The following is a 22,220-nucleotide window of genomic DNA, read 5'->3' on the forward strand; positions in this document are numbered from 1 at the left end:
AAAAAATAATCTTATAGTTCTTCCCAGGAGGGTTAAGGTGCCATGACCCCTTTATTGTTTGACCTTTTCGGTGGACTCTTTTCTAGTTGGTTTTATTGTCCAAAATGAATTGGGCTGATGTGAGGTTGCATGTTTATTATTTTCACTTTATTCTTTGTGACTAGCATGACTAACTCCATATGGAGCCACCTTGGGAAGTCATGAACATAGGGACCTGGGTGTTGGGGAATGGGTATAAGTGGCTCCCCAGAAACCCATTGCTGCAGGTAGAAAACAGTTCAGAGCACACCTATTAATAATGGGTCTGGAGAGTCTCCGCAAATAAAACATAAAAATAACACATGCCCTCTTGTCAGTTTGCTAGTTCAGTGTGTCTCAAGCTGTCTGTGGTAAAGAACTAGTTTTTGATTTCTTAAAATATTCATTCCATCTCAGACTAATACTTTTGTCAAAACATAATGAGTTAAATTTGGAAAAATTGAATTTTAAATAGATGAATAAAATACAAGCCCCAATTTTTAAATTAGATTCAACAGACATAAACTTTTATTTCAGTAAACATACTCAGAACAAACAGAGAAAAAGGATTACAAAGGCTGCACATATTTTTTATTTGACATGCACACACTGGTGATTAATATAGAAAATTCCTATTACACTTGTACTTTTGTCATTCCTCAATCATAATTAAACAAAGTTATGAGTGAAAAAGCAATTCCTCCTATTAAATGCCTATATGCACACTTTGAATGAACACCATGCATAGATGAGCTTGCTTCTTGCTTGCTAATTTATTGAGTCTAGGTTGGATTGACAAAAATGCTGTTCTTGGGGGATAGATGATGAAACCCAACCTGAGTGCATCAAGGACACAAGCCATAGTTTAAACACTTAGCAAAAGCATGCTGAATGAAAGTAGTTGTTGGCAACTCGATGGTCTTTTCTGATATGTGGTTCTGGGAACTACACACCAATCTCAAAAAACTGCAGGGCTCCACTCCCAGGTAGAGTCCACATCTTTTAGGATGGTGACAACTAATCCTCTGAGCCATCCTCATCTAAACCCCTTTGTTCAAGAGCAAGTGCTTTCAGAAATGATTTGCAATGACTTTCTGAATAACAGTGAACAAGAATAATTATTACTGAAGAGTGGAATAAGACTACTCCCAGCATGAAGGAATAGAACATTCTCCTACAGGGTCTGGAGACAGGAAAGAAAGACCTTCCTGGAAGTTTATGTGGCTTATGTTCCAAGGTATGTTATGAAGGGCATTCAAGGTCATTTAGGATCTGCCCCTGCATTTCTCCTTACGGTGGTGGGATTAACATCCAGGTGCTCTGGGTGGCCTCATATAAATGTTCACTGGAATAAAAAAGCGACTCTAGTTAATTTAGCCTCGCTCAGAATATTCATTTGTAATTTTTATCTAAAATGAGGCAAGTGGTGTTGTGTTTCCAAATTCATCTTCAGTTCTTCATCAGTAGCCAGTTCCAAAAATGCTAGTTAAATTTAAATGATCTTTTGATGAAAAAAAGGAATCCATAGAATTGTCTATGCATACACTTAAAAAATAAATTCCAAACATTTTCTCAAATTCCAAAAATATTTGGTAATAACTTTTTTCAGACATGCTATATCAATATCACCCCATCCTTCAGTGATGCTTGTTAAATCTGGAACATGTTGTAAACTATGGAAACTGTATTCTTAAATTGCTAGCTTTTGTTCTGGGTTCTCAGTCTTATCTGTCATTGAAAAACATGTTCCTCAGGACACCTGGGTGGCTCAGTGGTTGATTGTCTGACTTTGGCTCAGGGAGTGATTCTGGGGTCCTGGGATCGAGTCCCACATCAGGCTCAGCGAGTTTGCTTCTCCTTCTGCCTATGTCTCTGCCTCTCTCTCTGTATCTCTCATGAATGAATGAATGAATGAATGAATGAATGAATAGATAAATAAATAAAATCTTTAAAAAAATATGTTCCTCCCTTACATGGAAGTATTAATATCATTAAAATAACAAGGATGGACAAAGAAACAAGTTTCTTTTTTTTTTTTTTTTTTTAAGAAACAAGTTTCGAGCTCTAATTTACATCTTTGTAAAGTGGGGACAAAGTTGATAGAACACTAAGCATTTCAGACATTCTTGACACAACTTTTCCTCTTGATAACCATCAAATGTCAACATATAATACGGTTGTTTATTCTTGGCTTCCCTCTCAATAATTTATTCAGAGTAATCATGAATTTAATTCATTTACCTTTACAGAATTTTTGTACAATGTTTACTACATCACTAAGTGTAGTAAATGTAGTGTTTCGTTGAGTTGACTTGTTTTTGAAGCAAGTCTTTCTCAACAAAGGCAGCAATGCGTTAATTTACACTCTGGTGCGAAGTTTATTAATCTGTATAATTCCAGAATGTTTTCTTGTCTTTGCAGCTGTGCTCTCAGAACATACTCTACACAAAACTTAAACTCCAAACCACATCTGTTGACAATGTAATTTTTTTAGCTTTATACGTTGGAGAGCTAGCTGTGTCTTTTGGCAGTGAACATGCGGAAAAGGGCGGGATTCTTCATATCACTATCATGTTTGAGTCTTTTTTTTTTTTTTTTAAGATTTTATTTATTTATTCATGATAGTCACAGAGAGAGAGAGAGAGAGGCAGAGACACAGGCAGAGGGAGAAGCAGGCTCCATGCACCAGGAGCCCGACATGGGATTCGATCCCGGGTCTCCAGGATCGCGCCCTGGGCCAAAGGCAGGCGCCAAACCGCTGCGCCACCCAGGGATCCCCATATTTGAGTCTTATATGTACTGAAAGATTATTGCCATGTTAGTAGTATTGGTGCACTTGGCAAGTTGCAATGAGAAATCCTTTGCTTGTTTTATTTGGTCTGTGAGTTGGTCTTCTGTATCATTAGCCTGGCATGTTACTCTGTGATATCATTTGAAAGTGGTACTGGAGCTACCCTTTTCACCACAGATTCACCCAACATTTCTAAGCAAATACCTCTGATGCAGATTTTCACCATTTTATTGATTGCATGAGGGTTTTTTTTTTTTTCTTTAGCAATCCAAAGTGCTATTTTATTAGAAGCTTGCAAAGTGTTAATAGGTAAAATTTTGAACATTTGCTTCTGTGGCTTTCTAATGCAGTCCTCTTATTTCAAATAGTTCTTTTGGTTTTGAGCTTATTTTTAAAAAAACATGTGTGAGTAAATTCTGCCCGCGTAGTTTTAGAGGTATCATACTTGAACATATCTGCCAATAACACACTTTTGGGTTTAGCATGCCACCCTCAAACACCTACAAATCCAAACTTTGTTATTGTTGTTTTTTTAAAGATTTTATTTATTTATTCATGAGAGACAGAGAGAGAGAGAGAGGCGGAGACACAGGCAGAGGGAGAAGCAGGCTCCCTGCGGGGAGCCCGATGTGGGACTCAATCCCGGGACTCTAGGATCATGCCTTGGGCCAAAGGCGGATGCTCAACTGCTGAGCCACCCAGGCACCCCCAAATCCAAACTTTGTATATGAGGAATGGTACTTCCAATAAAACTAGCACAAGCTCCTTGGTCTCCATTTCTTTGGAATAACTTCCACTAACATTATTCAGTTTATGTCTATTGATGCATTCAGCCGAGGTAGATCTTTTCTTGACTAACAAATCCCGTGAAATTTCTTTTATGGTTTTAAATTAGTGCTAAAAATACATAATACGATTTTTGCTTTCTTAATTTAGCTAATAATGTTAAGCTATAAATAAAGCAAGGTTGCTTAAAAGTGGAAACAATCACAAAAATAGCAAGTTATGTAAGTAATACATGCCAACATTTTCTTCATCTGCCTTGTCTTCTCTGGCATCCCTTGTCTGACTTCCTAACTGGCTACCTCATGCTTCTCATCTGAGCTGGCAAGCAGCTAGGTAGACAGACATTTGTCTAGTAACGACTATTTAAAATCCTTCTGTAGCTTAATTCATGGGGGAAAATAGGGAGATCAGGGTTTTATGGCTTGTGTTTTACATTTCATGTCATTTCCTAATGGGCATGGTAGTATTTAATTGTGTCCTGGGAAATGAGACATTTCCCTGTGTAGGATCCATGATTATATTGATTATATTTAACTGGATATGTGGCATCCAAAACAAGCACCGACTTAAGTCAACATATACATTTGAGTACTTACAATGTGTCCAGCCCTATGCTAGATGTGGGAGAGAATACTGGAGTAAGTATATCATAGTTTCTTTTTCCTATGACCTGACAGTTTGGTAGGGAGTGTAACTCAAATATAAAGTTTATAGAATACCTGTTGCTGCATAACAAATTACCCCAAAATGTAGTGATTTAAAAACAGTAGCAATTTTTTAATTTAGCTTGTAAATCTGCAACTGGTCATTGGTTCATCATGATGTCTGCTTTCTGTCCCACCTGCTGTCAGTGGCTCAGCTTAACTGGACACCGGATGATCTTTTTTAAGATGGCTCACTCACCTGGGTAGTACCTGAGTGTAGGCTGGGAACCCAACTGGGGCTTTGAGCCAGGGACCCAGGTTGCTTTCCATGTAGGCCTCTCCAGAGGCTGTTTGGACTTTCTCCTGGTATAATGGCTGGGTTCCAAGTGTGACTGTCCCCAAGGATGAAGGCAGAAATGCATGGCACTTTAAAGACCTAGCCTTAGAAGTCACATGGCATCTCTTCTACCATGCTCTGAAGGTTGATGCAGTCACAAAGCCTACCACGTTAAAAGAGAGGGGACTAACCTGGTATGTGGCAAGAATATAGAAGAGTAAGTGTGATGGGACATATTGTCATAACCAGCTTTAGAAAACACAATCTACCATACAAATTATTCACTCATTCAACAGTATTTATCAAGCACTTACCAGGTGCTTGACACTGTTAAAGGTTTGGTATTTAGAGATTAAATAAGACGTGGTTTCTGCCTAGAGAAACTTACAGTTGTAGATGAGAAAGATGATATAATTAACTATGCATCATAAAATGTTATAACTATGCCAGAAGTTTGTGCAAATCACAGTGGTGGCTCAGAAGGAGGGGAGGTGGTAAGATTCCTCGGGGAAACAGCATTCAAAATGACACTAAAGAGGTGTGTAAGGGCAACAGTTCTCAAAGCAGGATCTTTGTATTCCCAGGGTTCCCAAGACCTTCCCAAAGAGATTGCAAAGCTATTTATACAATAATGCAAAGACTTTATCTGCCTCTTTTACTGTGTTGATGTGTGCATTGATGGTACAAAAGCAATGGTGTGTAAGTAGCCAGACCTTAGCATGAATCAAGGCAGTCCCAGACTGTATTAGTTGTCATTATATTCTTCAGTACCAAGCACTTGCTAAAACAAAACAAAACAAAACAAAACAAAAAAACCCCACAGTTTTACTGAAGAATGCCCTTGATGAAGTGATAAGAATAGTTAAATTTAGTCAATCTTGACCCTTGAGTATATATTTTAACATTCTGTGTGACAAAATTGGAAGCATATGTAAAGCACTTCTGCGTTCTGAAATTCGGCTGCTTCAAGGAAAAGCATTTGTGCAATTGGATTCCACACAGCAACAGGGTCTCTTTTCCTGCTGTTTTCACTGCCATTTTTACTCGAAAGAATAAATGACACATAAAGTATCGCTTTCCAGTCTTGGGTATTTGGACAACATTTTCATGAAAAATCACTGAGGTGAGCCCATCATGTCAAGGAAAATGACTGACAGTATTTGTTACCAATTATAAAATTAAAGCTTTCCAGCAAAAGTTGGAATTATGGAAAACTGGTAACTGCCATCACGAATGTGACAGTTTCTAATACAAAAGACTGTGTGGATTCAATTGATGGCAATATTAACGAGTATGGTTTTTGGTATTGTTTGATGGAATGTGTTGACTTTTGGAAGATCTGCATCACTTAATGAACTCATATTTTCCATATGACCAATGCGTGATGTCACAAAATCATATGTGGGTAAAAGACCCATTCGAAGTGCAAAGTAGACCAATGTATTCATATAACAGAATACGAAGAGTTCAATGATATGATTTCAGATCCCACATTAAACTCTAAGAAGCTACCACTTGTTGAGTTTTAGGGTAGTATCAGAGGAGAATGTCCTTAGTTGTCTGAAAGGGCTATTAAAATATTCTTCCCTTTGCCAACTACATACCTCTGTCAGACTGGATTTTCTTCATATACTTCAACCAGAACAACATGCCACCTCAGGTTGAGGGCAGAAGCAGGTACAAAAAATTTAGCTGTCATCTCTTAAACCAGGCATTAAAAAGATTTATATAAATGTAAAGCAGTAGCACTCTTTTTACTAATTTTTTAATGTTTTGGATAGTGTTGCTATTTTTGTAACATACACAATGTCTGTTAACCTCTAATGAACATGTTATTATTTTTAAGTGGATAAATAAATATTTTTAAGTTTTCTCAGATTGACATTGTAACATGGTAAGTAGTGACAGATATAATCTGCATAAACAAAAATTCTTTGTTGTCCTCAAGGTTTTAAGAGTGGAAAGCAGTCCTAACGCTTGAATTTGAGACCCCAGTTGAGAGGGTCACATTCATCAGAATAATGGACTTTCTGGCAACAAAGGTCCAGGGGCTGACTGAGGGAACTGGGCATAATCAGGGTACTGAACAAAGCCAAGAGGGGCTTAGGGAGGACAAGGGACAGAGGATCACTGTGAGAGACGGAGCCACACCAGTAGGCAAGGGCCAGTGCAGGGATAGAGTGCTCAGGCCACAGACTGCCTAGTTCAAGTCTTGATTCTACCACTGGTTCCTGTGTGATTTGGGCCAAGTTATGTAACCTCACTGTACCTCAGTTTTCAGATATTTAAAATAGGTACTAAAATAGTGCCTGTTATATAGGTCGCTAGGATTCAATGAAATAAGCTCTGTAAAATACTTGACCTAGTACTCGGCATAAAGCTAGCACTCAATAAATGTTAGCCTTTTTTTTTTTTTTTTTTTTTTTACTAAGGTGTTTGGACTCTGTTCTCCAGTAAGAAGAGTGTTGGAAGGCTTTTAAGCAGGAAAAAGACATGACCAGATTAAGATGTGCTGTAAAAAAAAAAATGCAGGGAGAGTACATGTCATCGTTGGGCCTTTTCTTGATGCAATATGGTCCTTAGGGGAAAAATGTTTGAACTGAGCTCTACTGGCCACTCTTCTGGCAGAAGTCTTCAACCTCAGGAAGCCTCTCGGGCATACCAGTTACTTTTGGAACAATTTTATGCACAACTGGGAATCAGTTCTCTTTTGTGGAAAATATTGCTGGCCTATGAACTTTCAAATTTGGATTTTTTTTTTCTCCTTTTCACTCAAACTGCATTACTAAGTTATAGAATCTTTTTGCTGTCCTCAAGTAATTGACTGCCTGGAGCCCATTCTTACATTACCATAGTGTCTGAGATGGCCATTTGTTACCATGGGTACCATCGGTAGAACCGGGCTAGGCCAGGAGCAGCTCACAGGAAGAAATAGAAGCACTGGTGGCCAAGAACTCACTGGGTTCTTCTGGAGAGTGAAATTCAGCTCATCAGTAATGTGTTGAGAGTTTACCCTGTGCCAGGTGCAGAAGAGCAACAGAGGTGAGGAAATATACCTGTCACCCCTACCCTTACAGAACTTGCCTTCCCCGTGGAGAGGAGGCATGTCTAAAGACAACGACATTGTGAGTTATGTGTGACAAGTGCTAAAACAGAAGTCAAAGTGAAGCACTGGGCGAGCCCAGCTGCGTGAGCATGAGTAGTGAAGATAAGTGTGGATAGGCATGTTGGAACCCCCGCCTGGGCACCGACCCAAGGAGGATAGACCAGATGCTGAGTTCAGTGGGGAACTTCTAAAATTTGGAGCCAGGAATGATATGATCCAAAGAGTGTCTTCAGATTGTGGCTACCACTGTGTAGAAGCAAGATTTGAGGTGGTTTGGAAGGGACTGGAGAGAGGATGAGGGCTTGGGGGCCTTTGAGGAGGGATGGCTGTGCACACCAGAAGCAGCAGCAGGAGTGGAACAGGGGAAATGGTCAGATGGGTAACTAAAATGAGGAGGGTGATGGAAGAAGTGTGCAGAAATGATACCAAAATATCATTGAGCCTGTTGATCCTGCGTGATAGGACTGAAAAGAAAAAAAACAAAGGAGAGGCTGGTAGTTGCGGAGGTTGGGCATTCGATCCATGTTCTTTACTGATTGGCTGATTTAGCTGCAGTGACTTCATGACTCTGCTAGGATTTAACCAGAGCACTGAGACTTAATTGGTGGACATAACCGAATACCTGTAAATTCTTCAGCAAAGGGCAGTGCCTGTCCCCTCATTATATTTAATGAAGCTCTGGAAACATCCACTGGTTCAGAGGTGGGTTTGGTGAGCAAGTCTTGATTTGTGCAAATCCCAGCATCTTACTTAGCCTGACACAGGGCTTCAAGCCTAGTCCCTGTGCACCTGTCCAGCCTCCTCTCTCACTGCCCTCGCCATCCATACCCTGTGCCCAAGGGCTGGACCGTGTGCTTTTGCTTGGAAGTCTTCCTTTCCCATTCCACTGCCATACTCCCAACTCTGTTTATCCTTCAAAACTGTTCTCTGGGGATGCTGTACACCCTGCCCACTCCTACGCCTTAACCCCCACCCCTAAGTCTAGATTGTGCTGACCACACTGTGTCTCATTTGTCTATTCATATAGACACTGCTCTCATCAGACATTGTACCTCAGTGCTAATACCACACCTAACACAAGGGAGATGCTCAGTAAATGTTTGTGGAATAAGAGAATAAATAAAGAGATCAAGTTTGGCTATTAGACTGAAGTGATTATCTGAAAACCCATTCATTTCTGCATTAATAGTTGAACTGTTTTTAGTTCTAAAGAGGGTACATGGCCCGCAGTTTCTAAGCAGCTGAGCATATACTGCTGCTGATTAAACAACCATGTGCCAAATGGGGCTCACTTTTATCATTCTGACACCCCAGTCCATCTGTTGTAATCAGAGACCAGGGAGGAGCAGGAGCCACCCAAGGGCGGGATACCGGTGGGAGTGGTCCACACTAATGCATTGTTGGTAGAGAATTTAGAGCTATTATAATATCAACTGAAAGTTGGATGATTTCTGTTAGAGCCCCTGAGAGTCATACTGGGGAACAGCCCAGGGTTTCAATCATACCTCTCAGGGCAGAGTAGAGACTATTGTCTGCTCTTTCTGTAGTAAGTGTGGGCCCCTCAGAACTTCCATTTTCCTCCTCTTATTGATGGCAATGTTTAGCTTCCCAGGGTCAACCAAGCCTGCCACTGCTCAGGTTCTCTGCCTCCTTCCTTTTGGATTTAGGGGGCAACAAGAGGGTTGACTGGCTCAGAAGAGCCTCTCTGAGTGGAGCTGAAATCTAAGATTTATTTATTTATTTATTTATTTATTTATTTATTTATTTATTTATGGATTATTTATTTATTTATTTTTAATAAATTTATTTTTTATTGGTGTTCAATTTGCCAACATGTAGAATAACACCCAGTGCTCATCCCATCAAGTGCCCACCTCAGTGCCCGTCACCCAGTCACCCCCACCCCCCGTCTACCTCCCCTCCCACCACCCCTAGTTCGTTCCCAGAGTTAGGAGTGTTTCATGTTCTGTTTCCCTTTCTGATATTTCCCACTCATTTTTTCTTCTTTCCCCTTTATTCTCTTTCACTATTTTTTTATATTCCTCAAATGAAATCTAAGTTTTAGAAGAGAAATAGAGGGCTGTCACGGAATCAGGATCTCTGCCCCTTGTGTATATGCTGGATGAGAGTCTACTTCTGGTCTTCCATTTACTAGCCCATGTGTAGACTGTAGACTTGACTCAGTGAAAACATCTTTCTGAAACTCCTCCCTGGGTGCTGAATTAAGTTGGAAAACATTTCAAAAGCTACAGAAGCTATGGCAATTTGAAAATTTGACTAGCCAACATCTGTATCAGAATGAATGTAATATCAATATGATGGCCCATCTTGCAAACCAAATTAGAAGTTTAAAACGTATGGTGATACCAGTGGATCACTCATAAATATTGAGATGGTTAGTGTCCCCCTTGGCCTGAAGCCAGCTGTTAGAGTGACGCAGTTGGGGGCTGCTCTGATTCTTCCCCTGGAATCTGCAAGTGGAGCAAATTCTGCATCTCAGGATGCTGGTTGAGTTTGCCATGTCTGTGCTGAGCCCAAGAGTGGAGATACCAGGTGTAAATATGGATTTCCACTGCTTATAAGATAAAACCTAAGGATGCCTTTCATGGTGTTGTCTTGTCACATGACATCTTAGAGTCACCCCATCACCATTCTTGAATTCTAAGAATCAGCTATGCTGAGAGACTTGCAGTTCCTCAACAAGATTTGTTCTTTCAACCATCTGGGCTTGGTCATACTGTTCCCTTTGCCCAGAATTTTCCATTTACCCTCACTTCCTCATTTACCAGAATAATTCAAGACTCAGTTCTGGCATCCTCTTATGCATAAGAGCTTTCTTCACTCATTTCCCCAAATGCAGTCTACAGTTAAATGCAGACTTTGTTTCCATGTACTTAATACCACAGCTAAATAACCTCACCTGTCCCCTAGCCCACATTGTCATTATCCCTGCCTTTTGCACTTTTGGAGATGTTCTTTCCATTGTCTGGAACACCTTCCCACATGCTTCCTTCTATCCTGAGTGTTGCCTCTCCAGAAGCATTTCCTAGGGATGGTTTCTTCTGCTTACCTCAAGGCTGATCATATTTTTATATGCACCATTCTTACAGTCCCTGGTAGCTACCCCCAAGGCAACTATTGAGTGGTATTGGTATGGTAAAACTGAATCAGAAATCTGAAGGAATTTACCAGTTGGTCCTTTTCTATTAGCAACAATACTGTCAACAGAATAGAATATAATAATTTCTGGTTGCTATTTTTTGGACAGATTTATCAAGATATGTACATATCTTATCAAACAGCTAAATACAAGTTGAATGTTGGGTTTTTTCCCTCCCTAAGCTCAACACATCCACCACTGCTTAGCTTAATTTTTCTTTTGCTTTCTTCCCCCTGGGTAACCTTGACTGTCTTGCAGGCCCAGTGATTCAGGGCTGGAAGCCCAGGGCCCTTGACTTGTCCAAAGTGTCATGGCAGACACTCAAGGCTTGGCTGCTCAAAGCCCTGGTGAAGGTTCTGTTCCTTCCTCCTGACATTTGGCCAGCCACCCTTAGCCATCTCTCTTCATGAAAAATATTGACCTTGCTAATTTCAAGGCCTAAAATTACCTTTTTCTCTCCATACTATTCCTTAATCTTTCCTCTTTCAAGTGAGAAAAGAGGGGAAAAAAGTAAAGGCTGCAATTTTTTTCTAGTTTCTGTAAAATCTGAACCTAGCCTATGATTATTTCTTCTTAACTAGCAGAAAGTTCAAAAGTTACTAGTTTCTTCAATTAACTACACCCCCTCTTTTATTTTTTTTTAAATCATCAGTACCCAGTTAGCGTTAAGTGCTTCTTGGCTAAGCCTGTTCTTTTATAATCTGTTTCATAAAGGCATCATATTCTTTTCCTTAAACATTTTTAGAATAGTTGAACATAACCAGACTTTTTCAAAACAAGGCATCCAGTGGTTACTCACAGATAATTTAGAGGCTCACAGAAGTGGATGAGATAATGGTGCCTGTAAGAATCATGGGGAGTTTTAAAAAAAATCTACTTGCTCACCCTCTTCTCACCTCAGTTCACCCCTGACTATAACTAAACCTAGGAAAATATAATCTTAAAAAAGCTGTTTTGATGATTCTGCTATGCCCCCCGATTGACAAACATGGTCATGATGGTTCCAGGTAGGCAGGACTCATCTGAGGATTGTTGATTTTGCACATGAGTTACACTGGGGAGCAGAAGGGGGGTAGTTAGATGTGATGGTTCCTGAAGGCTTCTGAAAGAGTTAGGTTTTGTTTTGAGTTGGATGTTGAATAATAATAACATAGCAACATGTGTTGAGCAAGTACTACGTGGAGCATTTCATATATTTCATCATGTTTAGTCCTCACCAAGGATGGTATTATTCTCTATTTGTGCAGATGGAGAAAATGGAGTTCAGAGAGATCAAGTGCTTTGCTCAAAGTCACACAGCAAGTAAGTAGCAGAGCTAGTATTTAACTCTTCAGTCAGTGTGACTGCAGAGCTCTGACTGCTATGATGTGTCAGAGTTAGGGTGGGGAAGCAACAGAGGCTCATGGTACAGGTTATAGCAGGAAAATTATTTCTACCTCATCAAAATCTTTGCAGGAGACAGATATCTGGGCTTATAAGAAGTCCTCAGAGTCAATTATGGACATCACCATTAGGCTGAAAATTGTCTTTCTGTCTCTAAGGAGATGAGAAAGGCTAAGTTTTTATCATCTTGAATAGACCTGGTGTATTATCATCCACTTCAATTTTTCTATCCAATTCCACAATCATAATTCATAATCATAGTCATTTCTTGGAGATCAGAGGGACTTTAGATTCCCTGCAGCCCTGTTTCTTGTCTGACTTCCTCCTTTGGTTGGTTTATTTATTCAAGGGGCCAAGTCAAGCCAAGCTGAGCTGCCCCGACCCGCCCCCCAGCATCTCAGTGCAGTGTGGCTGGTGGCTGGGAGGGGTGTGGTAGTGAGACCAGCGCTGTGCTCCCATGCCCTTCCTTGGGCCCCCCCGGGGAGTCACTTGGGTCCCGGGGGGCTCCAGTGCCCGACCGTCTGGGGGCCCTCCCCGCACAGGCCCGGATGCCTGTCATCTCTCTGCCTCTATGTGGAAAGTGAAGTTTGAAGAGTGAGGAAGAGACACCGTGGACTTGAAGAGAAGGCTCCCCTTGGAGCTGAGGAACCAGACCCCGCAGGTGTTGGAAAACTTGTCTCGGACAACTGCAGATCAGATGACGGGAAAATTGTGGGCTGAGCACTGACTTTGTGAGTGTAGAGTTGCTCAGTTCCATAAATGCAGGCTTGATTTCAGTTTCAAATCTCTCCTAGATACCTAAATTGAAAAAGCTTGAGCTGGATGTCAGTAGCGTCTTTAGAGGTCTGGACAGGTTAGCAGAAAGCCTTTCAAATTTCACACATCTGAACTTCAGTGCAATCTACCGCAAAATATCAGCACCTTGGAACCTCTGAAAAAGTGGGAATGTCTGAAAAGCCTGAATCTGTTTCTAACCGTGGGGTTACTAGTCTGAATAGCTAGGGAGAGAGCATCTTCCCCAGCTTGACCTACCTGGATGGCTAGGACAGAGAGGATCCAGAAGTCCAGGTAGATGGTGTGCATGAAGAAGAGCCAGCTGTAGGAGAAGATGAGGAGGATGAGGATGGTGAGGAGGAGGAGGAGTTTGATAACCAAGAAGATGAAGAGGAAGAAGTGTAAATGGGGGAGGGGTAGGATAAAATTGAAGTCAGTGAGGAGGAAGAATTTGGACCTGATGGGCAAGGTGATGAAGATTAAGGGGATGAGGAGGAAGAAAGGGGGAAGGTAAAAGAGGAAAAGAGAAACTGATGAAGATGATAATTAAGACCAAAATAACCTGCAAAGAAAGAACTGTTTAGTATTGGTTGGACTGCTCATCGGTAGCAGTTTAGATAATAATAGTAATAAAGGTTATCTGTGATACCAACCACAGGACACCACCCACCCAAAGAGCCAAAGAATAGTTCCTGTTACATTCTTTCACCATTTGGTCCCTCTTCAAAATCCACCATCAACTTGGGAACTTCACCCCAACAAAATTGTAAGTGCTGTTAGGTTCTGGAGGCTTGCTGTAGCATGGGTGGTTGGTGAGTGAGTGGTTGGCGCGTCAACCGCCAGTGGCTACTAGTCACATCAAGACTATAACAGCATTTTTACTTTCCGTACAACAACGGAGGCTTGTAAATAAAATCTTAACATAAAAAAAATTTCCCACAGCAAAGAATGAGCCGGTCCAAAGTATCAATGGTGTGGAGGCTGAGAAACCCTCCATAAATGTTTCAGGCAGGGGACTGGGGTTGAATCTAGCTCCATGCTTACTAGGTGTGACCTTAGCCAAGTTACTTAACCTCTCTGTGGCCTGTCTGCAAATAAGGCTAGTGACAGTCCCTTCCTCATAGGGCTCTTAAGAGATTTCAGTGAGCCAGTGGTGTATCTGCAGCACCGGAGCAGTATCTGGTATACAGTAGACATGTGTTTAAGAGAGGCGCCTGGTGCCATGGTGGAGTGGGCTCCCAAGCCAGCCTGCCTGCGTGTGAATCCTCCATCTGTCATTTCCCAGCTGCGTGACTTTGGGCAAATCACTTAGACATTCTGGACTCAGCTTTCATCTATAAAATGAAGATACTAGTAGTAGTAGCTACCAGGACATAAATCATGTATGCAAAATGATTGGAATAGTGATTTGTACATCATAAAAAGCATATAAATTTCAGTTGTGATTATTACTGTTATTACTCCTTTTTGAAACAAATATTTGGGTCTCTTTGCACAAAGAGGTGAAGTCACTTGGCTTACAGCTATGAGACAGCAGAGCCAGAATGAGGACCACTGACTCATGAAAGAACGAAAGATATGTCCAAGATGAGAGTTTCTGTTCTCTCCACTCCTCGGCATGCCGTGGAGTAGGAAGCTGGTTGGGTCATGGTCACTTGAGACAGTGTGGACAGAGGTGCTGGGATCTACAATGTCACTTAGCAACCAAATAATTCCAGGACTGCCTTTGAGAAACTAAGAGACTGCTGGTCATTCAAGTAGGAAAATCAGCAGATTCTGAAGTGCCAAGATCAGAGTTGTCAACAATGGATAAAGTGATTTTAATTTCTTTCTCTTACTATTATTGGAAGAGGTATTTCTTTGAGACGTTTCATGCATTGTGCTGTTCCAATTTAATTCACCATGGTGATAGTAATGTCTTTTGAAAAAAAAAAAACACTTTTTTTCTTTTTTGTCGTTGTTTAGAGAGGGAGAAGAAAAATTTGAACTTTCTGAGAGCTCATAACTTTAGGAGTAGACATAACTACTATTGGAAAATGAGCTCCCTTCAGGTTAACATGCCTGTTTAAATGGCTTTAAAAATTATGTATTATTTTAAATGGCTTTGCTAATTAGATTCTCTTTGATGACTCATATTGGCCAGATATAAACTTAGGGCTCTCATTATGAAGTCAAGCAAGACCTGGGTTTGAAAACCTGCAAGCCACTCTATCTTTTTAGCCAGGTGTACTGTAACTAAGTGGTTGTCTCTTTGCAATCAGGAACTCAGCAAGCACAAAATAAGTAAAAGTAGCAAATTATTTGGAGACCTTTCCAACCTGTGTCTGACCTTCTTGATTCATTTGCAGAAGTAATTGCCTGTGGAAATTGCTGTGCTTTTATCTGTGGTGCTATTAAAACACTGGTTGAAATGAGATGGCACAGACTGCATGGTTAATGGGTTACTGTGGAGTGGGAGCTGTTGTTTTATTCGACAGATGAGAAATAGCTGAAAATAACCTTCTGTCTCCCCTGTAAGAATTTTGCTTGTTAAGTGACATTCACCAACACAGCAGAGTTTCAGCGTGGTTATAGGAATTTGTGCTATTCTTAGCAAGATATTAAGTGAGAGTTTTCAGGCTTTTTTTGTTATAAAGTACAGAATGTATGAGTGTTTTAAATTCCCTGATTTCAGGGACACTTTCTGTGCTCAGAAGAAAACTGTCCAGCTTGAGGAGGAATGAGGACATAGTCTTGGTAGGACACTGAGAAGAGAGTATAGTCATTTGTATTCCCTGCATGCAGGTACCACTGACCTGTGGGATCATTCCCTCATTCTCTCCTGGCTTCACTGTCGTTATTCTGTCTAGAGGGGTAAGGCTAGCTGCCTTCTTGGCCTCATCCTGCTTCCTCAATATGGCCCAGTATTTTTTCCCCTTAGACCATTCTCCTCCTTTAAAGTAGAGCATTATACTGACAATTTATTAGAGAAATAGTGGGGATCCCTGGGGTATAAAGCAGTGTGTCTCAAACATGAAGATGCCGCAAAAAATCACTTGCAGGGTTTGAAGAGCTACAAATTCCTGGGTCTCACCTCTGGAGATTTGGATTCAGTAGATTTGGAGTGGGCATGAGAATTTGCATTTCTGACTGCCCAAGCAAGTGATTGATCCTGGTTTGAGACCACTTCATGAAGCCTTTGTGTGATGTTATGATTTATAGGGCTAAATACATATTTGCTTTTCCTCCCTGTTTCTGGCACAGAGCTCCTAAAACCCTTGGAATTTCCTCTGCTGACAGCAATAAAAGTGTCTCTTGTTGTATTAATGAGGTGACTTTTGGAGGCGCCTAAGGATCTGGGCTGGTTGCCAGGAAAGCCAATCAAATGATTAGAGGGTTGGAACTTTCAACCCCCACCCCATTTCTGCTCCCCCACTAACCTCCTGGGAGGGAAGAGGGGATGAATATGGACTTTATTCACCAATAGCCAATGATTTAATCAATCATGCCTATGTAATGAATCCTCCATAAGAAACCAAGGGAAGAGGATTTGAAGAGCTTCAGGTTGGTGAACCAGAACGCTTCCAAGTGCCATGCCGGGCCCCAAACTCCAGGAAGACAGACACTCCTTTGTTCAGGGCCTGCCCTGTGTATCTCTTCATCAGGCTATTGGCTCCTTTCCTTTAATATCTTTTGTAATAAACCATTAATCTAGTGAGTACACAGGTTTCCCAAGTTCAGTGAGCTGCTCTAGCGAATTAATCGAACCTATGGAGGAGTTCATGGGAACTATTGTCAGAAGTACAAGTAGCAATCTGGACTTGCAAATGGCATCTTAAGTGGAGGCAGTCTTTGGGGCTGAGCCCTTAATCTGTGGAATCTGATGCTGCCTCTGGCAGATAGCCTCAGAATGGAGTTGAATTGTAGGACACCCAGCTGGTGTCAGAGAAGTGGTTGTGGGGCGTAGAAAAAGCCCACCCACATTGTAAACCTTGTACCATTAAACCTGAGGGAACTCACCTCTCTGGGACAGTCTCTTCCAGTAGTCAGCCAACAGCACTTTCTGAGCACGCCCTGATGCAGAAGAAGAAAGATATCCCTGGAATGATCACCATAACTCCTGCACTCCAGAAAGTCTTCTGTTTAAAGAAAAGCACAAGCCTACATATCACAGTAGAACTGAGGGAACCTGAGTCTCGGGGTGATGAATGGAGGGATATTAACATTGAGTGGGTCAAGAAAGAAAACTCAGATTTTTTTTGGATCCACCCCATGCCAGCACCGTGGCGGATATTTATCCTGTGAATTCGGTGAATCTTCACAGAAATCCCGACATGGGCAGATTATGCTCTCTCTTTCATAAATGAGGAAACTGAGGCTCTTAGGACATAAATTTGTGGTGTAGGGGCCAAGGGCAGGATGCCCCAAGATGAGCCACTTTGTCATGAAGATTATTTTGACCTGAGGGCAATCAACCCCCTGTGGGTTGAAGAGAAACTTTTGTCCTTCTATTAACCACATAGAAGAATCTAAATTGGTTATTAGCAGAGATAAATTTGACCTGAGAGACCCATCTGTATGGCAGGACAAACCTCTAATTACCAAGTACCTGCTCTTCTTATACCTTGTGAAGTGATTCCTTTCTTCTGAAGTCCCAGACCCCTAACCCCTTCTCCTTAGTTCAGGGTGACATGTAGACATCATTTTGCCTGACTGCCTTTGGAATTGTCATGTCTGGGTGGATTCCCTGTATGAATGCTATTACTTTTTATTTTCTCTTGTTAATCTGTCTCATGTCAATTTGATTCTTAGTCCAGCTAGAAGGACCCTTGAAGGGGAAAGAAATCCTTGCTCCCCAACAGTGGCAGGGCCAATAGCGTTCTTTCTTTTCAGACACCAAGTAATTTTCACTACACCATGTTGCTTCCCACCATAGCACCTAACACGCCTGAGTATTCAGTTAATGTTTGTTGAATTAAGACATCAGATGATTTAGTGAAGGAATGTTTCCAGGAAATGATGACTCTGGAGATGGTCCTTAACCATCTTGCTATTAATTATCATATTTATCGGGCATTTATTATATACCAGGTGCTGTGGTAAGCAGTTTGCATACATGATCCCACTTATTAAAAAATAAACTATAGGTAACTATTCTATATAAAGATATTTAGAGAGGAAGAACGATTTTCCTGGGGTTGGTAGTGAAACCAGGTTTCCAAATTGTAACTTTTTGTCTCCAAAGTACATAGTTCTCCTAGGCTGAGTTGATCTGCTAACATGGCACTACTTTTTTTTTTATCTCCCCCCTTGTTACTACTCATTTCTTCCCAGACAGTGAGATAGACCCATAGCTATGGATTTCAAGAAATAAGATTTTAAAAGTTAGTTGCCAGTTACTATGCCAATATAAACATTATCCTCACACCCACTCATCATCACATTAGGATAAGCATGCGCAATAACAGCAGCAAAGACCAAAAATACTACATTAACAAAATGAGATGTGTTGCTGTCATGTGGGCCAATTTGACATGGAATGAGGACTTAAATTGGGTTCTCAGGCCCTCCTCCCTGTCCCTGCTTCCTTCCTGCATGCTTCCATGTATCCTTCAGTCCTTCCTAATCAATGAATAGCTTCATTCTGAATCACCACATAGTATTTCAACTATTGTGTCAAAGTTCTTTTTTTTTAAGTAAATATTATTGACTTATTCATAAGAGACACAGAAAGAAAGACAGAGACACAGGCAGAGGGAGAAGCAGGGTCCCCATGGGGAGCCTGATGTGAAACTCGATCCCAGGACCCCAGGATCACAACCTGAGCTGAAGGCAGACACTCAACCACTGAGCCACGCAGGTGCCCCCGATGTGTCAAAGTTCTTAACATGTATGGATTTGAGAAGCTCCTTTGCAGTCCTCTGTTTTTGCAGGATGAGCTTGGTGTGAAACCTCTCTCTGGATTCCAGTGTTTTCCTGTTATGATAAATTTTAAGTCTGTCTGTACAAGTAAAAGATAATAGTTCCCATTCAGGCTAGTGTTCCAGGCTACTGTCTTAGCAAATTGCCCTCTGATGTGTGTGTTCTGACACTGGACTTGCGGACTAGCTGCAAGAGACGGTAACATCGAAGGTCTCTTTGTTCCAATTCAGTACTCTGGGTACTTTCACAGTGTCTCATTCTCCCAACATCCCAGGGAAGTGAGCAGGTGATATTTCTTTTGTTAGACTGACGGAAATGAAGGGAATAAACAGCAAAATAATTTGCATCTGGCCACACAGCTCTAAGTGGCTGAGCTGGAATTTGAACCCAAGAAGGTGTAAGTCAGAAGACACCATCTTCCTGTCCTTATCAGATAATATTGTGAGTGCAGAAGTCACTGGGTTCACCTCTTTAGGATTTGCTGGGCTGTGCTTAACCGAGAAAGCAGAAGATTCCATTTCTGAGCTCCTTCTCTGGCTATTTAGATTCTACTTGCTGTATCTCATTAATGTCTTGGAAGTGAAAGGATGTCTCTGGACTGCTTTGAGCTCTCAGTGCCAATGTTGTGTGTGTTAATGACTTTTACCCCCAACCCACCAGTGCAGCTACATGACTTAATGAGCAGTTCATCCGAATCATATGGCTGGCTAATGGGGAATTGAGGATCATAAGACTGGCGATTTTCTTCTAAGGGAAACTCATCTAACAAGAGTCTTCTTTTTTTTTTCTTCAAAAAATGAAGAAATTAAATCTCATTAAAATAAGCAGCAGTAAGGCATAATCTTAATAGATATTGAATATGAGGCACTATCTGGTTCACAAGCAGGAATTGGAAAGGGTTTCTGTTTCCTTGGTTTTTCTTTTCGGCATCTGTGAGGTCTGGGGGTGACAGGATAGCTAGGGTGGGAGTAGAGTTGAAGCGGGGAACAGGGTGGAGAGAAGGAAGGGGGGAGGAGGGGAAAGGGGGGATATTATAGTCTATATCCCAGAAATGGGCTTTTCATAGAAAAGCAGCTCTCTCCTTTTGATCTGTATAAACCTACTCTAAAAAAAGAAATTGGTGAATAATGTAACATGCCTTGACCATGAAGAACTAATCAAAAGCAACATTTATGTCCATAGAGTTTGACAACATAATCTGAAATAAAACAAACGGTGGAAGAGGAGAGAGAACGATAGTGCCGTGCTTCTCACTGTTCCCAGCAGTAACAGTATTACCTGGGAATTTGTTAGAGATATATATTCTCTAGGGCCCACCCACCCTATGGAATCAGGAACTCTGGGGTCAAGTGTCCAGAACTGTGTCAGATGCCCTCCAGGTGATTCTGACACACACTGAAGCTTAGGAGGGGGTAATTTAGTGGAGTATGGCCTTGGGGTCAGAGAGACCCTGGGTTCTGGCCTCCCTGCATGCTGTTTCACTGATACTGAACTTCGTTTTCCTTTTCTGCCAAGTAGTGATGGTACCCACCCTTAGGTGGCTTTATTTTGTATGATTGCTACATTGCTCTGAGCTCTTGGCTTTAAAGATTTGAAAACTACTTTTCAGTTTTGTGGGGGGTCACCTTGGGCCACAGCCAGCAGTTCCTAATTGCCTTTGCAAACCATTAGTATGGCTGTCAGAAAACATGGTTGACTGAACACACACATTTACATCCGATCACTCCCAAAACACCATTAAAGCACAACAAAGGAAACGTCCTTTTAGCACATTAACACATTAGGACAAAGAGCACGAGAGAGGAGAGTAACAAAAATTGGAAAGCTAAAAAGCAGTGATTGACTTGGCAGACCAAAGAAAGCTGAATCCTAAGATGATAGAGGGGAAATCTAGACAATAATTTGATTTACAGCAGAATTTCCTGAAAGACCTAGGCATTAGTGGCAATAGTGTCATTAGCAGTGAGAATGAAGGGGGAGCTAAAAATAGGGCTGGTTGAAAGTTTAAGAAGCATTTAGATCCCTGTAGGGGCGCCTGGGTGGCTGTCAGTTAAGCATCTGACTCTTGATTTCAGCTCAGGTCATGATTTCAGGGTCATGGGATCGAGCCCCGCGTTGGGCTCTGCACTGGGCATGGAGTCTGCTTAAGATTCTCTCTCTGCCTTTCCCTCTGCCCTCCCTCCACTCACTCACCCCTGCTTGCTTGTGCATGTGCTCTCTCGCTCTCTCTCTCAAAAAAAGAAGCAGCATTTAGACCCCCAAATATCCTTCTCCTTCTATGAAGCTGAGTCAGTGCCCCTCCCCCACTCACAGAAGCCATGTGTATTCTTGAGAGAGTCTCTAGGCTGGAAGAGACAAGGGACAGTGAAAGGAAGAGGTACCATATGACAGAAGAGCCTAAGGCAAAGTTTATATACTGAATGTTGAGACCTTCAACCTCCTTACTTGATTACTATGCTGCAAGCATTCTCCAGCCAGGAGACTGAGGACTTCTCTAGGAACTCAGCAAAATCCAAAAGGACAATCCTAAAGTTGATGACACCGTACATTCTTCAACACAAAGTCCAACCAGGTCCCCAACGACGACTTCTCCCCCACTCATACACACAAGGGTCCCACTCTTAATTATGAGCAGGCACCTAAGGATTACCATATGTTTGTAATCTGAAAGGCAGGCAAACACAAATAAATGAGGAAACAAAGACCAAGCAGGGATAAGAAAACTTAAAAATATATCTATTATTAATATCTTCAGAAGACAAAAGATATTAACATCAATGAAACAACAGAATGCTATTAAAAAGCAACATTTAGAGAATAAGAAATTGATGGGAATGCAAAGTATAACATCAAATGAAAATTAAATAAAAGGTAAAACAGGGCATCCAAGTGGCTCAGTTGGTTGAGCATCCAACTCTTGATTTCGGCTCAGGTCACTGTCTCAGGGTCATAAGATTGAGCCCCACATTGGGCTTCATGCTGGGCATGGAACCTGCTTAAGATTCTGTCTCTCTCTCTCTCCCTCTGCCCCCACCATACCCCCTCATGCAATCTCTCTCTCTCTCTCTCTTTTTCTCTCTCCCTCTCTCTAAAAAATAAGTAAAAGAAATAGGAGATAAAAATGGAAGAAATTTCCCATGAAGTGATAGGAAACTGGAGAGAAAAATAAGAATATTAGATTAGTCCAGGAGTTCAGCACCTGATTAACAGGAGATCTGGGAAAAAAAGAATAGAAAAATGAAGGGAAAGAAATTATCAAAGAACTCAATTAACTATGTAACTAAACTTATCGTGGTAATCATTTCTCAGTCTATACATAT

General features: G+C 41.3%; 1 protein-coding gene and 1 pseudogene across 2 annotated transcripts in view; both read left to right on the plus strand.

Moving 5' to 3' along the window:
- The window catches only part of KCNH1 (potassium voltage-gated channel subfamily H member 1), a 372,078-nt gene that overhangs the window by 228,480 nt on the left and 121,378 nt on the right, over positions 1-22,220 (plus strand). The gene's annotated exons all lie outside the window — the stretch shown is intronic.
- On the plus strand, positions 11,831-13,482 carry LOC140634842 (acidic leucine-rich nuclear phosphoprotein 32 family member B-like; annotated as a pseudogene).

The sequence above is a fragment of the Canis lupus genome, chromosome 6 (assembly GCF_048164855.1).
Source record: "Canis lupus baileyi chromosome 6, mCanLup2.hap1, whole genome shotgun sequence".
Classification (NCBI taxonomy): domain Eukaryota; kingdom Metazoa; phylum Chordata; class Mammalia; order Carnivora; family Canidae; genus Canis; species Canis lupus.